Consider the following 9,580-nt stretch of genomic DNA (forward strand, 5'->3'; position numbering starts at 1 on the left):
TGGGAGACCAGGGGGTCTCAAGCTTCTTCGCATCAGTCGGCCGGCCACAAGCAAACGGCCAGGTCGAAGCCTTCAACATGTTAATCTCAGACGGAATTAAAAAGAAGATTGAGCGGGCTGGTGGCCTTTGGGCGGATGAATTACCACACGTCCTTTGGTCCATCAGAACGACTGCTAAAGGGGCAACGGGAGAAACCCCATTCCTAATGGTGTATGGTGCAGAAGCTGTTCTGCCCATTGAGCACTATGAGCCTACCCTTCGAATCATGTTGTATGATGAAGAGGCAAATTGGGAGGCCATGCGCCTAGCATTGGACTCACTTCCAGAACGCAGGGGCAATGCTGCCTTGCGTCATGAGATATACCGTCTGAGAATGACTCGGGCTTATAACAAAAGAGTACACAAGCGTCCTCTCAAAGTGGGGGACTTTGTGCTACGGAAAATGGAGGCAGTCGGTAGGGCGAATGAACAGGGAAAGCTAACCCCAAATTGGGAAGGCCCCTACCGAATTTATGAGGAGATAAGAGACGGCACCTACCGCCTGGAAGAACCAGACGGCAGGCAGCTGCCCAGAACTTGGAATGTAGACAACTTGAAAAAGTACTACTTCTAAGTACGAATGTAAAGACCTCAATTTTGTAAATCTCACGTATAGTTAATGAGAATATGCCTTCATTTCCCAACTTATCTTTTTATTTAAGTTTTTTAAGTGCCGCCTGTACCAAATACAGACGACCAATATGTTTGGAAAATGTCTGTCCCAACAGCAGACGCCCCAATCCCTCTGAAGGAGCCGATTGTTTTAGAACAGTCGTCCCTACGAAATTCATCAAGTTTACACCAACACTTGATGAATATTTACTTGATCATTTAAGAGGCCTAAGGCCAGATAAAATCATGATGAGGCCCATGGCCGGATGTTAATAAACAAAAAGAGACCGAATGGTCACAGTCTGCTCCAACATGAGCATGACCGTCTGCTCCAACATGAGTCAGATAACCGGCGACGTCCATTTGGGCGAATTCGTCGAGGAGAAGCATCTCCCATTTGGGTGGCACATTGCTCTACGAATATATCAAGCGGCCCTACCGAATGCTAAGGCAGCATTCGCAGTCGTTTGTTTTAATCGAAAGTGAAATCTAAAAGACCTGAATTTTCTATTTAACGCAGTCGTCACTGTTTCATGAGTAGAGGCTAATTGAGGCATAAAGCCGGATGCGCCTGTTATTGCTCAGGGGCGAAACAGGCGGAATATTTTATACAAGTTAAGTTAACTACTTAGCAATTATTGAGGCTATTGGCCGGATGACGTCTGATCCTTGCCTATGACGTCTGATCCTTGCCTATGGGGCAGAACAAGCGGAGGTTTACCCTTAGCAAATTAGCTAAGTTGGAAATTTGAGTTAGTTCGAGCCAATGGCCGAATGAACACTTATGTTTGCCAATTCTGGATGGACGTCTGCCGCGTGGTTTGGGGCAATCACCATAGTGATTGATTGACTTAGAAACCATGCATACTTTTCTAAGTATCAAAAATTTCTAAGTCAATCAATCCAATAAACCGAAACCACCCGACATCCGTCCAGGGGCAAGAACATTCGCATGGTATACAGGTTATAATACTTAGCCAAAAACATGCAATGAAAAATTCAAAATGCAAAGGACAACAACAATATGGATAACTTCAGCCAAATAGCCGAAGGATTTAAATTAAAGACCAATCGTCACCAGACGATTGGTTAAGATTGTTATCTGGCAAAGCCAGAAAGATTGTCAAATTACCCGACCCCTCGGTCGGTAAAGATACAAATACTCGGCACACAGGCTGGAAAAGAAAAGTACATGGCCATTCGGCCGCAGAAAAGCATAAAAGCTTAAGTGATCAGGGGAGAGCCTCTTCAGTGGCAGCCGGCTTGTCGTCCCTCGGCTGCTCTTCCTCCTTTTTCTCTGGCTCCTCCGCCTGATCCTCCTCCTCGCCGCCCGAGGACGACTCCCCAGAAGAGTCGGACCTAGAACTTTCCTCGGCCTCAGCATTCTCAGCCTCTTCAATAAGGCGAGCGTCGAATGCTTTGCTGGCTTCGTTAAATTTGGATTTCCAAATCTGATAGTCCGAGTCCGGCTGTACAGCCGCCAAAGTGTCCCGCATGATGGCTTCATAATCGCTCATCATTTGCTTAACAAGAGCCTCTCTCTCTTGATCAACCACGAACTCAAACTTGGACTTCAGCTGATGCTCCTGGTTGCTGAGGCGCTGCTCCAGGCGGCCCACCTTCTGCTTGGCTCTCTCGGCCTCTTCTTTGGCATCTTGAAGAGGCTCGAGCTTCTCCTTAAGAGTTGTAATCTCTTTCTTAAGGGAAGTGATGCGCAGGCGGGCCGAGTCCAGGTCCTTCTTCACCTGCATATTGGCTTCCGCCTGCGAATACATCATATCAAGCGTCAGATACTCATTCTGAGCAATATCAAATTGAGCTCGATCCAAGGCGGACTCGGCCTGAGCTTTAGCGACTGTTACCTCTTTGGATTTCTCCTTGAGGGGTTGCCTGAGCCCTTGGACGCGCAGCATGGCCTGCAAAAGAGCCGAATGGTTAAAACCAGGCGGAAAAAGAAATAATGCTTAAAAAAAAAAAAAAAAAAAAGGGAGTTGCTTGAGCTAACTAATACCTCGCAGAGGTTCCCCAAGATGCCATCCAAGTCAAGGGTGCCGACTCCTCTGACAGACGCCTTGTCGTCAGGATCGACCACCCTCAGCATGGACTTGGCCATCTGGACTACAGTCGGCCTCTGCACCGGAACTGAGAAGGAGAGAAAGTTAGAGAAAATAACTCAATTACATCTAAATGGAAGAACAAGAGGGGCGAATGGATTTTACCGTCGTCCTTCTGTTCCTCCTCTCTCCCCAGGCTTCTCATCTCTCCTGCTGAGCCGACAGCAGTGGTGGGTTGCTAAAAGCCACCCTTCGATGCCCTCTGGGCATCCGGTTTGCTGATCTCCTTTTCAGCTTCGAGAGAAGAGGCGTCTGGGCCCTTCTTGGGCTTATGAGAAACGTGCTTCCGGCCGCCCTTGCCGGATGCGCTCACATCACCCGCCCTAGTCTTTTGGATTTTAGGGTCGGATGGTTTTGAAGGAGATTTGGAAGGCGCACCCTACATCAACACAAGATAAACGCAAGTTAGAAATCATTCGAGCAAATTTAATATTGGTCAGAAATGAAAGTATAACAATTTTCTACCTTGGAGGTGCCGCCAGTTTTCTGTTCATCCACTTTGGTGTGAGTGGTTACTTCTGCCCTGTTTAAAACATTCGACCTGTATCGAGCAGCAGATACAGCTGGCTTCCTTGTGGCCGAGAGCTTTTCCATTGCTTTGTCTGCAAAAATGAACAAGTGATTAGCTTCCTTAAACAAGTACTGAAAAGCAGAAGTAAATTACATATAAAATAGACGGCCGACTACCTCTCGGCATCTCAGAACTTAGCCCACAGGCGGCTAAGAATGTCCCTTCTTCAAACCACTTGTACAAAGGGAGATAACATTGAGGGGTGACCTCCTTGTCCCCCTCATCGTTCGTCCACACGCACACGGTAAACAACCCCGCGTCCATGATCTCCTCCTTTGCCCGCCTGGGAATAGGCGGCAATGCGCTCCTGCCTGCTAGGAGAGGTGGATCCTTATTCCACCTATTATACTTTTGGTTCAGGCGGCTGTCGGTAGACTTGACTATATAAAACTTAGTCCTCCAGTCTTTCCACTTGTTCTCTTTGCCAACAGCCATCATGTACCCCTTGCAAGTGGTCAAGGTGTACCAGCCTTCACCGCCCCTAGTAGGCGCCCTGCTCAGATAGTGCATATGGGCGAACGCTTCAAAGCTCGCCTCCACCTGCAGCATCTCACAGGCGGCAACGTACCCCAGAATATTGATCCAGGAGTTGGGTACAAGTTGCCAGATACCTAGTTGGTATCCGTCCAAGATCCTCTCCACGGCCGGATGGAGAGGGAAGCGGAGGCCAGCCTGGAAGGCCGCTTCATAGCAGCCGAATGCTTTGTCTTGATAGCTGGCCAGGCTCGGCCAGGTTATGGTGTCGCCCTCGTTAGGGACCGACAAAGTGTAGCCATAGCCTAGGACGACCTTGCGCCTAAAATTGGCAAGGCCGGATGCCATGGCACTCCGCCTGCCTGGCGGAACATGCTGATAGTAGGGGGCTCTCTCCAAGCGCCTGGAAGCACTCGGCTCGGCCCAGCTTTCCCCTCTATCCACTGCCAGGGACTCCCTGGCAGAATCTATGTTTGATCTAGCCTCCTCTGAAGCTACGGAGGCATTCTCTGAAGAAGATGACGAGGCCGACTCGTCATTAGAGCTCTCATCAGAGCCAGGGGACCGCCGACTGGTGCCAGCGGGGTCCTCCCCTAGACTCTCTTCCGGCGCCTGTCCAGAAGGCCCGGGTTGATATTCTTCATCCGCCTTCCCCAGGATTCCATCATTGGGAGTTCCACTAGATGTGGGCGAATGGTAATAAGTGGGGGTAGGAGGAAGATAGGAAGGGCTGTCAGGGTGTTCCGACAGCTCACTTCGAGGCACTCTTATTGAGCCGTCTGAAAAAACAGTCGACCCATCCGAATGGTAGAAAACTCCATCGGAGCTACACTGCCTTGCTGTTCTTTTGATTCTGGCCATAGTGTCATGCACAGACACGGAAACGGTCGGATTCGGAGAAGTTCGCAAAGCAGGGTCTTTGGCCAAGCATTCGGCACTGCTAGTTCTAGACTCAGCCGTCCCCGGTGACCGGCTGATCACTATCCTACGCCGTGCCGCATGCAATTGGGGAACCATTTTTTTCGAAAACAAAGAAAAAATGAAGAGTAAAAAGAAAATACAGGCGTTACCTTTAGAAGAAGGGAGAAAGACGCCTGGTTGACTAAAGAACAGTCGAACTGGTAGCCGAGTGTCGGATGCTTGAAAAACGCTTAGGGAATTTTGAGATTCTTTAAGTCAAAAAGTCCAAGATTCTCCAGAGATTCGCCAAGGTGTGAATCCAAGAGGGGGGTCAAACCTTACTATTTATAGGGGGGTAAAAACCCTAATTTTTCCCTCCAGTAATTTTTGAATCTGACCACTCAGATACTGACACCTGTCACAGGAGTCGCGTGCAATGCACGTGTCCCCTGTGAGGGGCAAATGATTTGGGTATTTTTATACCCGGCCAGGTGGCCCAACCAGAAAGCGCCACGTGTCCTCCATATAGGTGCCATTTGGACCTATGGAGTGATGACACGTGGAGGGTGGACTCTTCTCCGTCCTACGTGGACTGAAGGTCCAGCAGGGGCCATTCAGTCGGCGACACGTGTCACCCAAAAGGTGCTTCAGAATCCTTTTGGGCACAGTGACACGTGTCACTCAGGTATTGGCCCTGGGATGGCGGCCTTCTAAGGCCCAAATCCCGAGGCGCCGTAAAACGGCGTGACCTAATTCCTAGGTCACCAGATCCTAGGAGGGCACACTTTTCCCTATAAATAGGGACATTATGTCATTTATGACGACACACGAAAAAACACACGAAAAAAGAGAGAATTTTTGACACACAATACGAGACAATACGTCACTTACCACAGAGCTGTCGTTTTCAAGGAACACACAGCACTTTACCTGAGCTTGGAATCCAAGCAGATAACTTTACTTCCACACGTTTTATCTCCGAATATTTACTGACTTAATCTTCGGAGGCGGACCACCGACCATCCGGCGGTCCATTTGCTTTGCAGGTACAGGCATCCTCAGTTGAATCCAGTTTCAGTGTTGTAACTCTCCCGAGGGACAAAAACCCCCGAAACACTTAGTTGCAAATTAATTTTATGAAAACTCTATCCTATATGTCTTCATAAGTCTACCAATCAATTTTGAATTTCCAATTTTAACCTTTTTGTAAGACCCGAAATTGCTATCATTTAGTAACACCCCTAGATTCCTCTCTAAGAATACAATAGAATAAAACGTATAAATACTGTAGAGAGAAGATTAGGTGTATTATCGCTACGTGATTACGTAATGCTATATTAAAATATTCTAACTTACTAAATTGGCAACGAAAAATACTCTAACTTTATTATTAACACGAATAAAGAAAATACTTAAAAATACTTAAAAAATACTTAATCTACTACACATATAATCATGAAGGAATTGTGTCCTTGACTCTAGTGCAATTATGTGAACCATAATAAAAATTTCCTTTTTATATTCTAAACTCAATTAAACACTTAGTTTAATTAATCATGTTTTCAGTCATGCCAATAATAAAAGTGTGGTTCATAATAAACATACCAACATAATTAATTCCAATCATTAATTCACCACAATGAATCCATACTTCACAAAATAAATCACCAACATCAATCCAATCAAAAATTCCACTCAACACCTATCATGATACTACCTTGGAATTAATTAAACAAAGCCTAACATGCTTCGATACACTTAAATGATTACCGAGTACATGAACGTACCTCGAATATGATCTCAAAATCGCCACGATTACATGAAATCACTCACTTGGAAGTCTCTTACTTGAGCAATTCCTGCACCTCAGCAAGGAGAATAGCACTGAGGGCGTAGTCCGAGACAGCTAGGTACATGTATAATGTCTCTTTAAGCAAAGGGCTAACAAGCCTTGGCAAAAAGTGCAAATGTTCTTTCAGCTTTTGAAAGGCCGCCTCGGCATCATCCCCCTATTAAAATCTGGTCTCCTTCCTGATTGCTTGGAAAAAGTAAAGGCATTTGTCACCTGACGGGCCGAGGAACCTCCCCAGTGCCGCCAGGAAACAACATTTGACTAAGCTCATTCAACATGCACCTTCAAAACTTCGATTCTTTTTCGGGAGAAAGTCGGTACCCTCCACAAAAATGACGGAAAATTTTTTCTTTTTTTCATTTTCGAGTCGCACGATCACAATACAATGCACACACGGGTCATGAGTCACACGTGCCATTTCACTTCGAGTCAAGTCAACCTCGAGTCAATCACAGCGAGTCAAGTTTATACCTTGAGTCGTGTCAAGTCGATGAGTCAAGCGACGTTAAACCTTAGGTCAACCCTAAGATATTAAAAAGAATAGCAAAGTTCTATAGTAAAAAATAAATATAGGTGTAGCAGAATAGGGAAGACCCTACTCCAGCGCCAGACTACAACATCTAGCGTATGGAAATAGATTTCAGCGCTTGGCGCTAGATCTCAGCGTCTGGCGGCAGAGTCAATTCATGGCGCCAGAGATATTTCAGCAGCGACAGAGCTCGAAGCCTCTCATAAGGGTGATTTCGACCTCATACAGCAATTTCGGGTTCCTTGGTGCGCCAGTTAGCCCCTATGAGCAATTTGACATGATTATGTAGTTTGTTTGATTACAATCACAATAAATGATCGACCTGATGAAAGATCGTCTCACTTAGCTTAAAGCGCCTAAGAATTAGCTCATCACGGAGACACCGACATACTGGTTTTAGCGGAAGCAAAGTTCAAGCGAGCTTTAGAGATCGACAAGCGTTGGTGTTCGGAAAATTTTCTTTGGAATATTATCGCAATAAATTATCAAGCTCTTTTGTTCAGAGACGCGTGGACATTTCCTTCAAGATCTATTGCTCAGAGACGCGTGGGAATCCTATAATCAAGCTCTTTTGTTCAGAGACGTGTGGACATTTCCATCAAGCTCTCTTGTTCAGAGACGCGTGGACATATCATCAAAGCTCTTTGCTCCAGAGACGCGTGCTTATATTATTCAAAGCCCTTTTTTTCAAAGATGTGTGGACATATCATTCAAAGCTCTTTTGTTCAGAGACGCGTGGACATATCATTCAAAGCTCTTTTGTTGAGAGGAGCGTGAACATATCCAAAAAAGGGAAGCTCTTTGTTCAGAGACGTGTGGACATATCATTCGAAGCTCTTTGTTCAGAGGCGCGTTAACAAATCTAAAAAAGAGAAGCTCTTTGTTCAGTGACAAGTAAACATTGAAACAGCAGGATGACGTTCCCTAGATTGTGGAAAGTTGTCAAAAAAGCAACTGGAGGTGATTTCAAGCGAAGTTGTCTTCGATCATGTTCCCTTTGACGAGGAAGATGGTCATAAAGCGGAAGGGGATTGTTTCAAGAAAAGCAATCTTCGATAGTATTCCCTTGGACGTGGAGTATTTTCAAAGCGGAAGAGGATCGTTTCAAGCAAAGCAATCTTCTATATTGGAGGCAGTTACACGCGTAGCGGTTTTCAAGCGGGATGGCATTCGCTTGGCAGGAGGTCATAAAAAAAAACAGTAAAGCAGCATCAAATCGGTTACCTTCAGAGACGTGTGCTCGACGGTGCAAGATACGCGTTTCTTAACTCTTTTATCTGTTTAACTAATGCTAGTTTGAAGGTATCGGCGTTACAAGAATGATTTAGGATCGCAGAAGGTTCTTAATCATTCTTTGTCCCTATCGATACTTTGACTTTTGTTTTCGAAACTTGCGTTTCTCCAAACTCAGTCAAAGTGGGGGCTTCTGTAGACACCCATTTGTGTCTCCCCAAAACCAAACCCAGTGATGAGTACCTTTCGCGTCAAATCATAATCGAATGAAGTTAAAGTATGAAAAGTTTAGTGTTGCGGATAGTTTTAATTTCTTTTCTCTTCTCTTTGTTTTTGTAAACTTATTTTAAGAAAACAGCCAATCCAGTTTGGTTGGTCCATGATATGGGTCCAATAGTAGAGTAGTTGGATGGGGCTTGACAAGAGCTTTCCAACGATATATTATAAGCCCAATTCCGATGAATATTGAGGAAGTTATGGCCAATTTACTATACTGGTCCCGGTTTGAGCCTTATATGCGGTCCAATGATATAGGGGAGGGCGTAATAGATTTATCATTTCTAATGCAATTAGGAATGGTTTTTGTCTTCTAGAAGGTTCTTTTCATTCCTAATTCAATTAGCATTGATAAATTGACTTTTGTTGACTTTTCAGAGTTTTAATTAAAATCAAGGAACGTTTTTTGAGGAAAGATACGATTTTATCCTCCTGTATGGCAATTTCTATCTGATTTTAAGAAAACGCGTGAATTTCTAAATCATCGCCAAACGCCAGCTGTAGCGCCTAGCGCTACGCTTGGCGCCTGGCGCTAATGTTGGCGTCTGGCGCCAATAGCCATCGTTGGCGCCAACATCGTTTTATGTGCGTCAGAACTCTGTTTTGATATTTTATCTTTTTGGCTGATTTTCTCTATAAATAACGTGCTAAAAACTACGTTTTGATTCATCAACAATTATTAATCTACAACCAATTTTCATTCATCTACAATCTACCAACTCTGATCAAGGTTTTCTTGATTACTTTCTCTCTCTCTCTCTTTTCTAAACTAGCTTCTCTCAAATACAAAATTCCGCATTCATTAGATCTAGATACACCTAGCCATATTCAAAGTTGCCTTCTCCCTAGACGTGAAAGGTTTAATTTATGAGGGTTTGGTCCCAAATCTCTCTTTCCATTATTTAATTTAATTGTTTTGTTTATTATTTTCCTTGAAGTTACTAACGTGTGTATTTTGTTATTAGAAAGAGGTACGAGG

This window comes from Chenopodium album, chromosome 4 (genome assembly GCF_948465745.1).
Source record: "Chenopodium album chromosome 4, dcCheAlbu1.1, whole genome shotgun sequence".
Lineage (NCBI taxonomy): Eukaryota > Viridiplantae > Streptophyta > Magnoliopsida > Caryophyllales > Amaranthaceae > Chenopodium > Chenopodium album.